The 18124-nt window shown below is 40.1% G+C and overlaps 1 long non-coding RNA gene across 1 annotated transcript in view; it reads left to right on the forward strand.

The window, feature by feature from the left end:
* Positions 1-11829: 11829 nt before the first annotated feature.
* Positions 11830-18124, forward strand: part of LOC109023964 (uncharacterized) — a 40864-nt gene continuing 34569 nt past the window's right edge. The window contains exons 1-2 of the long non-coding RNA XR_002003436.1: positions 11830-12053; positions 12724-12806. This is a non-coding gene — a long non-coding RNA (uncharacterized lncRNA). The remainder of the gene's footprint in view (positions 12054-12723; positions 12807-18124) is intronic.

Genomic DNA, 18124 nt, shown 5'->3' on the forward strand with positions numbered 1-18124 from the left:
GATTCTGGTATGTTGTGTCTTTGTTCTCATTGGTTTCAAAGAACATCTTTATTTCTGCCTTCATTTCTTTATGTACCCAGTAGTCATTCAGGAGCAGGTTGTTCAGTTTCCATGTAGTTGAGCGGTTTTGAGAGAGATTCTTAATCCTGAGTTCTAGTTTGATTGCACTGTGGTCTGAGAGATAGTTTGTTATAATTTCTGTTCTTTTACATTTGCTGAGGAGAGCTGTACTTCCAAGTATGTGGTCAATTTTGGAATAGGTGTGGTGTGGTGCTGAAAAAAATGTATATTCTGTTGACTTGGGGTGGAGAGTTCTGTAGATGTCTATTAGGTCTGCTTGGTATAGAGCTGAGTTCAATTCCTGGGTATCCTTGTTGACTTTCTGTCTCGTTGATCTGTCTAATGTTGACAGTGGGGTATTAAAGTCTCCCATTATTAATGTGTGGGAGTCTAAGTCTCTTTGTAGGTCACTCAGGACTTGCTTTATGAATCTTGGTGCTCCTGTATTGGGTGCATATATATTTAGGATAGTTAGCTCTTCTTGTTGAATTGATCCCTTTACCATTATGTAATGGCCTTCTTTGTCTCTTTTGATCTTTGTTGGTTTAAAGTCTGTTTTATCAGAGACTAGGATTGCAACCCCTGCCTTTTTTTGTTTTCCATTGGCTTGGTAGATCTTCCTCCATCCTTTTATTTTGAGCCTATGTGTGTCTCTGCACGTGAGATGGGTTTCCTGAATACAGCACACTGATGGGTCTTGACTCGTTATCCAATTTGCCAGTCTGTGTCTTTTAATTGGAGCATTTAGTCCATTTACATTTAAAGTTAATATTGTTATGTGTGAATTTGATCCTGTCATTATGATGTTAGGTGGTTATTTTGCTCGTTAGTTGATGCAGTTTCTTCCTAGTCTCGATGGTCTTTACATTTTGGCATGATTTTGCAGCGGCTGGTACCAGTTGTTCCTTTCCATGTTTAGCGCTTCCTTCAGGAGCTCTTTTAGGGCAGGCCTGGTGGTGACAAAATCTCTCAGCATTTGCTTGTCTGTAAAGTATTTTATTTCTCCTTCGCTTATGAAGCTTAGTTTGGCTGGACATGAAATTCTGGGTTGAAAATTCTTTTCTTTAAGAATGTTGAATATTGGCCCCCACTCTCTTCTGGCTTGTAGGGTTTCTGCCGAGAGATCCGCTGTTAGTCTGATGGGCTTCCCTTTGAGGGTAACCTGACCTTTCTCTCTGGCTGCCCTTAACATTTTTTCCTTCATTTCAACTTTGGTGAATCTGACAATTATGTGTCTTGGAGTTGCTCTTCTCAAGGAGTATCTTTGTGGCGTTCTCTGTATTTCCTGAATCTGAATGTTGGCCTGCCTTGCTAGATTGGGGAAGTTCTCCTGGATAATATCCTGCAGAGTGTTTTCCAACTTGGTTCCATTCTCCCCATCACTTTCAGGTACACCAATCAGACGTAGATTTGGTCTTTTCACATAGTCCCATATTTCTTGGAGGCTTTGCTCATTTCTTTTTATTCTTTTTTCTCTAAACTTCCCTTCTTGCTTCATTTCATTCATTTCATCTTCCATTGCTGATACCCTTTCTTCCAGTTGATCGCGTTGGCTCCTGAGGCTTCTGCATTCTTCACGTAGTTCTCGAGCCTTGGTTTTCAGCTCCATCAGCTCCTTTAAGCACTTCTCTGTATTGGTTATTTTAGTTATACATTCTTCTAAATTTTTTTCAAAGTTTTCAACTTCTTTGCCTTTGGTTTGAATGTCCTCCCGTAGCTCAGAGTAATTTGATTGTCCGAAGCCTTCTTCTCTCAGCTCGTCAAAGTCATTCTCCATCCAGCTTTGTTCCGTTGCTGGTGAGGAACTGCGTTCCTTTGGAGAAGGAGAGGCACTCTGCTTTTTAGAGTTTCCAGTTTTTCTGTTCTGTTTTTTCCCCATCTTTGTGGTTTTATCTACTTTTGGTCTTTGATGATGGTGATGTACAGATGGGTTTTTGGTGTGGATGTCCTTTCTGTTTGTTAGTTTTCCTTCTAACAGACAGGACCCTCAGCTGCAGGTCTGTTGGAATACCCTGCCGTTTGAGGTGTCAGTGTGCCCCTGGTGGGGGGTGCCTCCCAGTTAGGCTGCTCAGGGGTCAGGGGTCAGGGACCCACTTGAGGAGGCAGTCTGCCGGTTCTCAGATCTGCAGCTGCGTGCTGGGAGAACCACTGCTCTCTTCAAAGCTGTCAGACAGGGACATTTAAGTCTGCAGAGGTTACTGCTGTCTTTTTGTTTGTCTGTGCCCTGCCCTCAGAGGTGGAGCCTATAGAGGCAGGCAGGCCTCCTTGAGCTGTGGTGGGCTCCACCCAGTTAAAGCTTCCCGGCTGCTTTGTTTACCTAAGCAAGCCTGGGCAATGGTGGGCGCCCCTCCCCCAGCCTCGCTGCTGCCTTGCAGTTTGATCTCAGACTGCTGTGCTAGCAACCAGCGAGACTCCGTGGGCGTAGGACCCTCTAAGCCAGGTGTGGGATATAATCTCGTGGTGCACCGTTTTTTAAGCCTGTCGGAAAAGCGCAGTATACGGGTGGGAGTGACCTGATTTTCCAGGTGCCGTCCGTCACCCCTTTCTTTGACTTGGAAAGGGAACTCCTTGACACCTTGCGCTTCCCAAGTGAGGCAATGCCTAGCCCTGCTTCAGCTCGCGCACGGTGCGCGCACCCACTGACCCGCGCCCACTGTCTGGCACTCCCTAGAGAGATGAACCCAGTACCTCAGATGGAAATGCAGAAATCACCGTCTTCTGCATCGCTCACGCTGGGAGCTGTAGACCGGAGCTGTTCCTATTCGGCCATCTTGGCTCCCAATCAGTGGTGTCTTTCATTGTAAGTTTGCATTTCCCTAATGACTAATGATTTTGAGCATTTTAAAATGTGCTTTTCTGCCATGTGTATGCCATCTTTGGGGAAGTATCCATTTAAATCTTTTGTGATTTTAAAATGTTGTCTTATTATTGAGTTGTAAGAGTGCTTTATATATTCTGAATAGAAGTCTTTTATGAAATGTATGTTTTGCAAATCTTCTTTCCCAGTCTGTGGCCTCTATTAATTTTCTAATGATGTCTTTTGAAAAGCAAAATTTTTATATTTGATAGAGTATAATTTATCAATTTTTTTCTTTTCTAATGATGCTTTTGATTTCATTTCTAAAAAATAATTGCCTAACCTAAGTGACAAAAATTTTCTCCTAGGAGTTTTATAGTTTAGCTCACTCTTATAGTTAGTTCAGGCATCCATTTGCATTAATTTTTTTCTATGATGAGAGTTAAGGATCAAGCTTCTTAGTTTACTTTGTATATGAATGTCCAATTGTTCTAGCATACTTTCCGGAAAAGCCTATTCTTTCTCTGTTGAATCGCCTTGGCACTATGTTGAAATCAGTTGACCATATATGTTTTGGTTTATTTCTGAACTCTCTGTTCCATTTTTTATCTATATGACTAGTCTTACAACCAGTGCCGCATTGTCTTGCTTACTGTATAGCTTTACAGTAGGTTTTGAAATCAGTGAGTACAAATCCTAAGAATTTTTTATTCGTTTTCAAAATTGTTTCAGCTATTTAAGATCCTTTGTATCTCCATATTAATTTTGTATCAACTTGTCATCAATTTCTAAAAAAAAAAAAAAATGCTTCTTTTGAAGCAGGGTCTCTCTCTGTCACCCAGGCAGGAGAGCAGTGGCACTATCACGGCTCATTGCAGCCTCGGTCTCCTGGGCTCAAACTATCCTCCTGCCTCCTTTTTTAATTTTTTGTAGAGACAAGGTCTCACTATGTTGCCCAGGTTCAAATCCTGGACTCAAGTGATCCTCCCTCATGGACCTCCCAAAGTGCTGAGATTGCAAGTGTGAGCCACTGTGCTCACACTTCCTGGGATTTTAATAAGAATTTTCTTGAATGGGAAGATCAATTTGGAGAGAATTCCCATCTTAATAATATTGAATCTTTCAACACACGAATGTGGTTTATCTTTCCACTATTTTAGGTCTCCTTTAAGTTTTGCCATTCCTTCAGTAAATTTATTTCTAGGTATTTTATTATTGTTGATGCTTTGTGAATGATTTCTTAATTGAGTTTTTGAATTGATTGGTGCTAATATATAAAAATGCCACTCATTGAATTTTGTATATTGGCCTTGTAACTGTGACATTACTAAATTTGTTTACTTACTCTAGTAGATTTTTTGGTAGATTCCTTAAGCTTTTCTATATCAAAGATTATGTCTGTGTATAAAGATAGTTTTACATCTTCCTTTACAACATGCATGCCTTTTATTTATTTGTTTTGTTTTGTCCCACAGTGTTAAATAGAAATGGTGAGAGCATGCATTTCTCCCTTGTTCCTGATCTTAGGAGGATAACTTTCAGCCTTTAACCATGAAGGATGATGTTAGTTGCCAAAGTTTTCTGTGGATGTCCTTTATTCAGCTGAGGAAGTTCCCTTCATTCCTAATTTTATGAGAATTTATATTTCCCTTCATTCCTAATTTTATGAGAATTTATATAATGAATCAAATCATCAAATAATTGTTTTCTATATCTATTAAGATGATTAATTTTTTCTTTATTCTATTACTATGGTATTTTATGTTAATTGATTTTAAGATGTTAAAACAACTTTGTAGTTCTGGGATACACTTCATTTGACCATTGAGTATAATCTTTTTCATATGCTTTTAGATTTTATTTGTTAATATTTCTCAAGGATTTAAAAATCTGTGTCCATGAAGGATATTGGGCTATAGCTTTCTTTTATTCTAATTCCTTTGTCTAGCATTAGTATCCAGCTAATAGTGGTTTCATAGAATACAATGGAAAGTATTCTCTCCTTTTCTATTTTCTGAAACAGGCTGCGTAGAATTAGTATTATATCTTTCTTAGATGTTTGAAAGAATTCATCAATGATGCCATCTGTGTGTGAACTTTGTGGAGAGAATTTAAATTACTAATTCAATTTCTTTACTTGGCATAAGTATATTCAAAATTTCTATTTACTCTTGAGTCAATTTTGGTAATTTGTGTCTTTCTAGGAATTTGTCTATTTCATCTAAGTTAACAAATTCGTTGGCATAAAGTTGTTCATGATATTCTTTTATAAGCCTGTTAATTTCTGTAGTGTCTGTAGTCACATTACCTCTTTTGTTCCCAAATTTGGAAAAATTTTTATCTCTCTTTGTTTCTTGACTGATGTCTAGCTAGCCTACTGTTTCAATTTTATTGATCGTATCAAAGAACCAACTTTTGATTTCATTGATTTTCTTCTATTGCTTTTTTCTATTTTCTAGTTCATGGCATTCTGCTCTGATTTTTATTATTTCCTTCCTAGTATTTTGTGTTTAATTTGCTTTCTTTTTCTAACTTCTCAAGATGAAGACTTACATTATTGATGTAAGGTATTTCCCCCTTTCTAATAGAAGTATATAAAGCTCAAATTTCTCTCTAAGCAACATTTTAGCTGTGACACATAGATTTTGATATATTGGTTCTCATTTACATTCAGTTTATGATATTTTTGAATTTCCCTTATGATTTGTTATGTGAATCATGAGATATTGAGAAGTATGTTGTTTCATTTTGAAATATTTGGGGATTTCTAAGATTTCTGTCTGCTATTGAGAAGAATGTATATTCTGTTTTTGGGTTGAGGGGGTCTGTATTTGTCAGTTTGATCAAGTTGTTCAAGACTTGTGTATCCTTATAGATTTTCTGTTATGATCTTTCAGTTACTGAGATAGGAGTATTAAAGTCTCTCTATATAATTATTAAATAGTCCATTTCTCCTTTCAATCTGTTTTATGTAATTTTTTGGCCCTGGTGATAAGGTATATGCATATTTATGATTATTATATCTTCTGGTCATGTCAATACTTTTATCATTATGAAATGTCCCTCTTTGTCTCTAGCAATAGGTCTTTTCTTAAAGTCTGCTTTGTCTGATATTAGCATAGCCACTGTAATTCTCCTACAGTTACTCTATTCATGGAATATAGTGAATATGTAAATTTAACATGTGAATATGTGAATTTATCATGTGTGAATTTAAGGTGTTTCTCTTGTAGACTGCATATAAATTGAATCTTGTTTGTTATTGTCTGATAATTTCTGCTTTTTGATTGGAGCATTGAGTTGATTAATATTTAATGTAATTATTGACATCATTGAATTATGCCTCCCATTTTGCTATTTTTTCCCTATAAGGTCCATGTCCTTTTTCTTGTTCCTCTATTCCTCTTTGGCTGACTATTTTGTGTTAAATAAATATTTTTTAGTGTGCCATTTTAAATCCTGTGTTTATTTTGTAGTCATAGCTTTTGAAAACTTAAAAATGTGGTTGCTTTAGAGATTACAATATTTAATTTTAATTTATGACAATCTCAGGTTAATACTGGTTTAATTTGAGAAGAGTATAGTAACTAATACAACTCAATTTTCTTGTTCCTTCTAGTGTTATTATTATATATGTTATATCAATGTCAGGTATAAACCAAAAATATGGTGTTGTAATTAATGCCCTAAACAATGTTATGTCTATAAAAAATTAGTATAAGAAAAGAAAAAAACATATATGATCTTCAATCTTTAATATTTACCAATTTACTTGCCATTTTACATTCTCTTTATTTCTTTCTGGAGATTTCAGTTACTCTGTTTCCTTTCATCTTGAAGAACTTAAATTTTAGTATGTATTGTAGCAAAGTTCTGCTATAAAGGAATTTTCTCATTTTGTCTACCTGGAAGTTTCTTTACTTTAATTTCTTTTTGAATAATGATTTTACTGAATGTAGAACTTCAGGTTGACTTTTTTTTCTTTCAGTGCTTTGAATATGGTATTCCACTGCCCACTGGGTTACATTGTTTCAGATGAAAGTCAGTTGCTTATCCTGTTATTCTTTTGTCCAGGATTAGTCATTTTCTTTTGCTGCTTTAGAGATCTTCTCTTTGTTTTTATCTTTCAGTAGTTTGACAATGATGTATCTCTATGTGGTTCTCTTTGTGCTTATTTTATCTGATGCTTGTTGAGCTTCTTGGATCTGTAAGTTAATGATTTTCAAGTTTTGGGAGATTTCAGCCATTATTTCTTCAGTGAATTTTCTGGACCTTTCCCTTGTCTTCTGCTGGAACTCCCATCACACATATGTTGAAATGCTTGATGTTATCTGGCAAGCCTTTGAGGATCTGTTTATTTTTCTCCCTTTATTTCTCCCTGTTCTTCAGATTTAACAGTTTCCATTTATCTATGTTCAAGTTTCCTCTTCTTTCTTTTGCCATTTCAAGTTTGCAGTTGTTCCTAGCTGGTGATTTTTTTTTCTTTCAGTTATACTCTTAAACTCTAGAATTTCCATTTGGTTCTTTCATATAGTTTCTATTTCTCTGTGTGGACTTCTTACTTCTTGACCAGTTATCATATTTTTCTTTTATCCTTTGAGCATCATTTTCTCTAACTCTTTTTTGTTTATTGTTTTAGTTTAATTATCTGAACATATCTATAACAGCTGTGTAAAGTCTTGCCTGCTAAGCCTAACATCTAGGATCACTCAGAGTCAGTTTCTAAAAATTGTTTCCTCCCAAATCCTCCAAGTACAGGTCATACTTTCCTGTTTTTTACATGTCTAGTAATTTACATTGTGGAAAACCTCTCCCACACAATATGCAACTGCTGATGCCTTGGCCCATCTGTTTTTTCTATTTCTATTTTTTAACCTGGCTCTCTAGAGGTCACTCCTCTGTCTGTATAGTTTAATGGTCAACTAATGACGGCTCAAGCTTCGTTCAAACACCTTGAACCTATTAGACTTCCATCCTGTGCCAATTGAGTTATGTGAGGAACATATTCAAAGTTGCAGCCAGTTCTCACGTCTCCCTTGGTTTATCACATTTCCTAAGGGACCTCTGGATCTCTCCTACACACGGGTAGTTTAGCCATCAGCCAGGGATGTGCGGAGAGCTTATCTCAGCCCTTTCATGATGTTCTAAATTCCAAGATTGCCTTATTAAATTTCTGGCTGGTCAGTCACTCACCTTAAACTGAGAAACATGACCTAAGTCTAGAAAAGCTGCAAGTTTTTACAGTCTATTCCAAACCAAAGCTGCCATATTTAGCTGTGAATGCAATAGAATTTTGTTCCTTCCTCTATACCCCAAGGCAAGTCTGCCTTCTTTGGCAGCAAAATCCCTTTCTAATTACAGCCCGCCTAGGTTGGTATGACCATATTCTTGCCAATTGAACTGAGGAAGGGCAGCATAGGAACAGCCTAGGCAAGAGGCCACAGACTTCCATCATTCTTGCCCAAAAACTCAATCAGTTTTTGTTTATTAGAATAAATTCTGCTTAATTTATTTTTTGGCTTTGGTAGGTTTCTGCATGCCAAAACAAATTTTTTAAAAGACAGTTTTGTCCATTTTATGCTTGTTTTCTCTAAAGGAGGATCACCTGACCTCTTCATTATTTCTATTTTTGAGGCAAGGTCTTGCTCTGTCACCTGGGCTGGAATGCAGCAGCATGATCATAGTTCACTACAAACTCAAACTCCTGGGCTCAAGTGATCCCCCACTTCAGGCTCTTGAGTAGCTGAGACTACAGAACACCCACACCTGGCTATTTTTTTTGTTATATTTTGTAGAGACAGGGTCTTGCTATGCTGCCCAGACTTGTCTTCAACTCCTGGCTTCAAGTGATTCTCACTCTTTGACCTCCCAAAATACGGGGATTACAGGCATGAGCCACCATGCCTGGCCATTATTTTTATCTTTAAATTTTATAGGTACATAGTAAGTGTATATATTTATGTGGTACTTGAGATATCTTATGTTGCCAATACCAGAAGGTAAAATCTGCTTCTATAATAAATTTGCTAGAAAGTAGTATTTAATAAATATGTGTTGAGCATGATTTGTTGAAAGGCAGACTCTGTGCTGAAAAGCCTTCAGAGCATAATAAACTAAGTATCTCAAGATGCCAGGTTATTCTAGGAACAAAAATAAATGTTTGTCAAGTGAATACATGATCTAAAGCATCAGCCAACTTCTTCTTTGCTTTTATGAGAAATTGAGGAATAATAACCTAGAAACTCTTTTGAAGCTTTTTTTTTTTTTTTTTTTGATGGAGTCTCGCTCTGTCACCCAGGCTGCAGTGCAGTGGCATGATCTCGGCTCACTGCAACCTCCGCCTCCCGAATTCAAGCAATTCTCCTGCCTCAGCCTCCCCAGTGGCTGGGACTACAGGCACCAGGCACCTGCCACCACGCCCGGCTAATTTTTTGTATTTTTAGTTGAGACGGGGTTTCACCGTGTTTCAATCTCCTGGCCTCGTGATCTGCCTGCCTTGGCCTCCCAAAGTGCTGGGATTACAGGCGTGAGCCACCACGCCTGGCCTGAAGCTTTGTTTTGATAATAAATGTATTGATTTATTTGAGCTATTATATTAGATTCTGCTAAGATAATAAAAATTCCGTACTCTTCTACATCTTAAGAAGCCTTTTGCAGAGGTTCAATATCACTTACTTTTCGTTTACATAAAAAAAGGCAGAGCAATTACAATATAGGTAACCTTTCCCTGTAAAGGTTCTTACCCTCTTCTAGTTCAAATTCTGCATGAGCTTGTTGGAAGTTTTGGTGATATTCACCAAATGTGTCAATAGGATGGTGCTGTGTTTAATTAACAAATGTTTCCATTTAGGGATTAAAAAAATTCTAGCTGTGAAGGAAGCCATCTTCATAAAGCCAGGTATTTCTGAATTAGGTTGGTGGATTGGGTTTATTATCTCGCTAAAAGCTTCATTTAATCTGAAACTATACATCAGAGGTCTCAGATTGACAGCCTGGATACAGCCCACAAACATGTTTTATTTGGCCTGCACAGTGTTCTAACAAACTCTCTTGTTATCATGTAAAAATCAGAGACCTTGTGCAGCAATATAGATTTTCTAATTTGAAGATCTCACAACACAGCTTTGCTTCCCTGAGGCAACAGTTGGCCATCAGCCCTTTAGAAGGTCCTGGAGCTCTGCTCTCCAGCTCACCTCAGTCCTTGCCTAGCCCCACCTGATTCGCTTTTTAATGACCACCTGGCCCTGTAGACATTTGATTTCAAGATTTTTTGGGACTGTGAATTTCTCTAAGGCCAGGTGGCTACCAGGGGGATAAATTGGTCATCAGTGGAGGATTAAGCTGCATGTATTTATCATAAAAGAACTTGGATCAAATAAGAAGTATTTAAGCCAGGTTAGAGAATAATATTTTGCATCCAGAGTATATATCAGTGAAATCATTTAAAACTGAATTTGGAGAGATTTGGATAAAAAGTATTTGAGCCAGGTTAGGGAATAATTTTTTTCATCCACAGTATATATCAGTGAAATCATTTAAAACTGAATTTGGATAGATAGGAGGAATAAGTTCTAGTGTTCTATGCCAGTGTAGGATGACTATAGTTAACACTAATACATTAAATAGTTTCCAATAGCTAGAAGAAGGATATTGAATGTTCCCAGCACAAAGAAATGATAAATGTTTGAGATAATGATATGTTAATTACCCTGATCTGATCAATATACATTATATGTATCAAAACACCACTATGTACTCCATAAATATGTACAATCATTATGTCAATTAAAACAATTTAAAAAATTTTTTAAAAAATCTAAAAAGCCAAAATGGGGGTAGATGAAGAATAGCATTGCTGTATCTAAAATAATTAAATTGAAATAATATAAATGCAATGTATTTATTCATTTATTGTTCATTGATTCACAAAATATTTACGGATCGAGTGTTTCTGGTTCACCATCATCTCTCTCTAGGACCTGAAGTTCCTCATATATAATAACCATAATATAATAAGTATTCTATACCTAATAAACAAACTCTTCCATATACATTCTGTGGATAAATAAATGAATGAATTGCATCCATATTATTTCATTGCTCTAGAAAATGAGATAACTTGCTGGGCACGGTGGCTCACGTCTGTAATCCCAGCACTTTGGGAGGCCGAGGCGGGCGGATCACGAGGTCAGGAGATCGAGACCATCCTGGCTAACATGGTGAAACCCTGTCTCTACTAAAAATACAAAAAAAAAAAAATTAGCCGGGCGTGGTGGCGGGCGCCTGTAGTCCCAGCTACTCGGGAGGCAGAGGCAGGAGAATGGCATGAACCTGGGAGGTGGAGCTTGCGGTGAGCCAAGATCGCGCCACTGCACTCCAGCCTGGGCAACAGAGTGAGACTCTGTCTCAAAAAAAAAAAAAAAGAAAAAGAAAAAGAAAATGAGATAACTTACTTCCTCAATTTTCCCCCTCCCAGCAACCCTCAAATTTCTATTTTAATTGATTTAAAATTACTATCTAGTGTATTAGTAAATTTTTTCACACTTCGTTAGTGAAAAAAAAAAAGAATTTTAAAAAACCAACCTGAAATATTAGACTTTTTACCTGTAATTGGGTCTGAACAATCTAGTTCTCATAAAGCAGAAAAAACCGAAACTTGTGGAAGCAAGCAGCTTATTATCATGAAGAAGACTTCAGCCTTCCAGTTTCTGGATGAAACTAGGGGCAGTAGTATTAGAAACCCGAGTGGACCCTTTGCCTGAGAAACATGTTCATCTGTTAGTAATTTGGACTAGACAGCATGCAAAATATGCATCAATATAAAATCAACTAACACAGATTCCAGGGTCACAAGCCCAAATAACAGTAAGATCTGTAAATATCAAGGAAAATGTAGATTTAAAATTTCAGATCAGATTCATTCCTCCACTCACAGCTTATACATATTGTGGTCAGAAGCTGGAAGTAAGCTTATGCTCTAATTAACTCTGCTCTGGGAGGCGAGGCTCTCATGAGAGAGAGGAGAGAGACGGGGGTGGGGGGTGGAGAGGATTGGGAGCACTTCAGAGAAAAGATCTGAGAGAAAAGCCTGGGACTCTGCCACCCAGCTCCCTGGCCCCTGGGAGGAGCCATGGCAGATATTTGGGATGAGGCAGCATGCTGGTCCCTCAGCAGCATCCTTATCACGTCAGCTGTGGTAAGTGATATTCTTGATACTTGCTGTTTTGCCAGAAGTTAGAATATCGCTTTTCTCTTGAATTGATACATGCTGCTTAGAAGCCACTGGGTTTCTTGGCATGTCTATTTAGAATTACAGATAACCCAGTAAAAATTTTCAAACATCATGTAACATGTATTATCAATCCAGGCACGTGTAGATATTTGGACTCACGGAGACAGAGGAGTGTCATGGAAAAAGCATTGCATCAGGAATCAGGAGGCCTGGGGCCTAATTGTATCTTTGACTCTAATGTGATTTTAGCAAGGGGGCTTAACTGCACGGAGGCACTGTCTTCTCTTCATGGGAGACCATCCCCGATCATTGCTGCTATCTCCATAAATCCCAAAGGAAAATGGTACTCAGTCTATTCCAGAGCTGCAAGACTTACAATCTCCCGGTCAGGATTTTTAGGCTCTAATCCATGTAAGAGATGCTGGTCTTTTAGCAGAAATAGAAATGTCCTCAAGTAGGGCACGCTGTTAGAGAATTTTTAAAAATAAATTGGGAAGTCATTGGTAATTTGTAGTAAGAAGAAAGACTTGTTTTATAAATCAAAATGCCAGAGTCTAAAACGAGCAAGAATTCCAATTGCTGACTATGAATATCTGAATACAGCACTACTTTCTAATTGCTTCACTTGCTACAGAGAGAAATAAAACTGTGAGACTGTGAAGTGTATAAAGGATTCTACCGCTCTCCCGGGGCTCGGAGACCCACAGATTGGAGAAAGTAAGTGAGTGTCTTTCTGACCATTGAATTCCTCACTCTCACTGCAAGTTAGAAAGCTCTAAGGACTTTAATGAAACCAGTCTGCACGTCCTAAAAGAGTACTGAAACAGCTGGAGAGACAGCGCCACCTCGTGTCCATCTAAAAAAACTCCCTGGCAATCATCTTTGCGGAAATTGGCCCCAGTAACTTCCATGAAATAGGGCAAAGAAAATAAATCCATCAAAGCTGACTGGATAACAGAGAGAAATGCCAGCTGAAAGCATTTTTGACTGTTGATGACTTCAAAAGCCAGGAAACTTAATCCTAGCCTTATGTTTCTTTCTCCGTGCCCAAAAGGCAGCCGAGCTCGTCACTAAACCAGGGGAGGTGAAGCAGGTCACTAAGTTTATAATGTAGTTGGTTACTGGCTTTCATTTTTTCTCTGCATCCTGGCAGCAGGATACAGGCAGCTTGTTATAACTTAGAGGGGGCTCCTGGAAAGGCTGCTTGCTGGGTGTATTTCTGTAGGCGTGGGCTCACTGGGAATATTATTACCTCATGGAGTCACGAGTTTAATAGCATTTCTTCCACTTCATTCAGCACAGCACCAAGTTACAGTGACTCTGGCTGCAGCACATTGCAGACACACATTGTTCCCTGCAGCATCATGTCTTCACGGTCCCATGTGGGTCCCAACCGCGCTGCCTGCTCTTGCACACATGCGCCATTCTCACACCTGCAGGCTCTCTGGCGGGGTCTTCTCCACCTCCTACATCCCTAGCTGGTTTGCACCTCTCTCTACCCTTTTTCTCTCCCTTATTCTCCTACCTCCCTCTTCCCGCCGCCTTTCCTTCTACTCTGTCATAATGACTATCATTTGCGGCACCTGCCATCGCTTTGCACATCATTTGCCACTTGAGATATTTCTGCGTCTGTCTCGCAGCTTAGGAGACTGTGGCTCCTGGAGTTGAACACAATCAGGGGAGAGGAGTGCTCTGCTCTCCTCATGCCGCTTGCAGTCTCCTGAAGTCCTTGCCACCGAGGGAGCTTCACTAGCAATTACACTCCTGACCAGCCGATGCCCCTCTGGCTCCTCTTAGAAGAGGAGAGGAGTGATTTCATCACCTGGTGAGTTCCTAAGGAGAACAGGATTTGTGCAGCGCAGTCCCCAATGCCCTGCCCCTACAGGAGTGAGGCCACCTGCAGACAGCCTGCATCTGGTGCACCTGTTCCTTCTCCCCATCTGTACATTTCACAGGGCCACTCCGTCCCTGTGCTGCAGAGGAATGGGTGGGGGAGGCTGTCCAATCTGGAGGCTCAGGGGTGGGGAAGCCCACCCCACAGATAGAAACCATGACCTCCACCATCAACCCTGTCAGTAATGAAGGTATTTTCATTTCCCACCTCTCTTGCTGCAGACCTTTCATGTGTTCTTCACTGGGACACCTTGAACTCTTAACACTTATGAAAACATTTTTTTTCTAATCCAGAGCAGAAAGTTTGGAAGTTTAAATTCTAGCTTCACATGATTCAACCCCAAATGAGGTTTTTTTTTCTTTTTTAGTTCGAACCAATTTGCTGTGATGTAGAGAATGTTCTGGATTGGCGATCAGAAGGTACGGGCTCTACATAGGGCTTGGAGCTTTCCAGCTTTGCAACTTTGAGTGAGAACCTGCTCTAGGCTTCGGTTTCCCCATCATGGCTTCTGCGATTCCAGGATCAAGAGTTGGCCATTTAGAGGTACCAAGAAGAGGTGATGCTCACTTTTTAAGTCCTTCATCTACTTGAAATGAGCTACTGCTTGTTTAACTTTTCTCTTTTTGGAAAAGTTAATGCTTTTTCCAGAGACAGCAAATTCATGGAGCATTTGTCTAGGACTCCCCCCCAATCCCTTCCCCTTCCCCCAGCCTCTATCACAGTTAAGAACAAGCCTCAGGCCTTCTTTATTTGTTGTTATTCACCCCGAGCATGGAGCTGCCAGGATGTTAGATTTTTTTTTTTGAGCCCAAAATTGGGACACTTGGATTAACAAATTATTTTCTATTTGACTTGTAAATTTGTCCCAAAGTTACCCGCTTTGAATCCCATCGAGGTATGCATTTACTACTTTGGCTTTATTGAGAAGAATGACATAATGTGAATTGTGGAGAAACTGTGGAGCTTAAAGTCACCTATAGGAAAGTAGAAGAGGCAGCAGTTCCATGGCCTCTGTTTTGCAAAGACAGGCAAGAATAGGAGGTGAGAAAGGGATGCAGTTTGTCCCCTCCCAACTGCAGCCTCACTCTTCACCTCAACCTCACTCTAGTTTTGAGATATTTTAGTACCATTTTGAGTTATCATTTCCCTTGAAATAATTACTTGCTTCCTAAGACCTTGATACACTGAACACTACCCATACCAGATACAATCTACATTCTGAGTGGCCAACACCATATTTTCATCCCAAGTTCAAGTCCACCTCTGTTGCCACAGAAAAGAATGGGCTCTGTCCTGGACTTACAGGCAAGGGAAGAATTGGAGTGGAATGTGATTCATGGGATGCATGTTGGTTTTGATGCCATTCTAGAAAATTGACAGATATTGGCTCCTTTGTTCCTCCTTTTTTCTTTGGTGAATTCATTTCTCCTCTCTGGTTAATGCCATCTATATGCTGTTAATTCCAAAACTGGTATTTCCATCCTGGACATGTCCTCCAAGTTGCAGACACACACACACACACACACACACACACACACACACACACACACACACAATATATATATATATTTATAAATATATATGCATATAATTATTGCCTCCTCATCAGGAGGAGGAAACATTTGGATGCCTGACAGGAATCACAAAGTTAGTAATCCCCAAACTAAGCTCCAGATATTTTCCTCCCAGGTCTGCTCTTTCCTAGCCTTCTTCATCTTTCATCTCAAAAAGTGGCTTCTTTCTGGCAGCTTGGGCCAAACCTTGGAGCCGTCTTTGACTGCTCTCTCTCACATCCCATATCTGATCTGTCACCAAATCTCGTCATCTCCACCTTCCAATTATACCCAGGTTTTGATCATTTTCTTTACTTTCCCTGCTGCTACCTTGGTCTCAGCTGTCCACATCTGTTGCTTGGACATCTACAGTAGCCCCTAGCCAGTCTCCCTTGCTGCCTCCAATCCCTCTCAGCCCAGCAGCTTACATGATCCTGTTAAAACACATCAGATCATAGCACTCTGCTGAAAACCCTTCTGATGGCTGTCTATGTCATTCAGAGTAAAATCTGCTACATTGTACTCTTAGCTGCCTCTATTTCCTCTCTGCTCTCATCTCCTCATTCTGTTTCTGCCGCGTTGATCTCTCTGCTTTTCTTTATGCTAGGCTTGCTCTCGCCCCGCATCTGTGCACTGACTGGGTCCTCTGCATGGATGCTCTTTCCCTGGAGTCCATGTCGCTCACGCCCCACCTCCTGCAGCTCTTTGCTCCAATGCGTGGCCCTCCTCTGGCTATTCTAAAATCGCACCCCTCACCGCCAATTGTGTCCTTGCCACTATCTCTGTTTATGCCCTTTGCATTTATTACTGTTTAATATACTCCGTAGGCTACTTATTTATACTGTTTTCCCCAGAAGAAGGCAAGCTCCGTTAGGATGGGGTTATTCCCAGCTATGTTCCCAGCAAGTAGATCCAGGTGCTCAGTGAATATTTGTTGAATAATTGAATGAAGATGAGGGACAAATTGCAGATGAGGAGGAGAAAAGGGATGATGTAAGTGTTTCCCCTCATGCGGGCATCTGGAGATTGAGCAGGCAGTCACTCATTTCAGCAACGGCAGGTGGGCTTGTGATGGGGTTGGGGAGGAGGAAGGAGACTCACTGGAGTGTCCTGCTCCAATGGGAGTTAACTCAAAACAGGACCATGTTCAGAAATCAGAAACGATATTACTAGAGGTTTATTTTCTGCTTAGAGTTATTATTTAACTTCATTCCATTGAACAGACATTTACTGAGTAACTGCCTTGCCAGAGTGCTGGAGGCTGAGGGTACAATGGTCTCTGCTCTCATGTAGAGTAAGACTGAGGTGATAAATTCACATATAAATAGATCCTTCAGTATGGAGCAGTGTGTGCAGTGCCGAAGCACTCCATCCAGGGTCTACACTTCCTCCTACTCTCTTCAGTCACTTTCTCCTTTGAATGTTTACCAGCTTGTGGAGGAGAGTATATCTGGACTGGCACGGGGGGGAAGGGAGAAACTGTGTGCATTTACTCAAGAAGCACCTCATGGATGAGAGCCCTCAGGAAAGGTAATCGAGGACAATCATTGCCATATAATACTTTGATGGCCTGACCCCCTGTATTAAGAACTTACTGTTTACTTTGAATACATTTTAGAAATATTCAGTGCCTAGTAACTTCTCTCTGCAAAGGGAAATTAATAAGCCCTTCCTTCCATGAGAGGAGTAGTTTAGGGTGTGACTGGGTGTGACTGGGTGAGCCTGTCTTCACCTTGATTCCTGTGAGTAACCTGCAGCTCACCCCTGCTCTGTCACAGCGTCATTTTGGGGTGTGGTTAGTCGTTTGTCTCTTCTGTCCTCTCTGGGAGACTGAATTCCTTCTTTAGCGGTTGGCTGGGTGCACTGTGGACAGGGAAACTTCCTGAGCAAAATCAGAAGTATTTCTATGACTTGGTGTTTGAAACAAAGACAGCGCTTTGTTGAGAATGAAACAACCTCTTTGGGATTGAGTCTGCTTTTCTCAAGGGTTACTTTGAGCTCAAATGCTTAATCATCCTTCCTCCAGGTGCCAGAGATAATTTTTCCAGAAAGACTTTCCAGGCGTTTCTTCCCCACCACCCACAGTCTGGATCAAATGCCTCCTTCATGTGCCTCTAGCACCCCAAATTTCCTTTGTTCCAGCCCATCTAGAGTCAGACCAAACTTTTAGATGGAGCACAGTCCTCAGTACAGATAGAAGTCTGCCCAGGGCTTCTGACATCAGCCATAAGTTTGGGGGTCTTTGGGGGTACCCTCACTTTAGACCAGCTGGCTACAAATTTAGGGGTCTCCACCCCTCAAGATCCCCCCAGGCTTGATGATTCACTACAGAGACTCACAGAAATCCCTGAAAACGCTGTATTTAACCAGGAAGAAGTCTGGGAGGTTTCCAAACTTGAAGCTTCCAGTGTCCTCAGGGATGTGTTACCTTCCCAGCAATGAGTAACAATGCACAGAGAGTATTGCCGAGCAGGGAAGATCTCCCAAGCTCAGCTTCCAGAGTGTTAACTGAGGCTTCATTACATACACTGATTGATTCGATCATTGGCAGGCAGCTGAACTCAGTCTCCAGGCCTCATCCTTTTCCT

This window comes from Gorilla gorilla, chromosome 17 (assembly GCF_029281585.2).
Source record: "Gorilla gorilla gorilla isolate KB3781 chromosome 17, NHGRI_mGorGor1-v2.1_pri, whole genome shotgun sequence".
Taxonomy (NCBI): domain Eukaryota; kingdom Metazoa; phylum Chordata; class Mammalia; order Primates; family Hominidae; genus Gorilla; species Gorilla gorilla.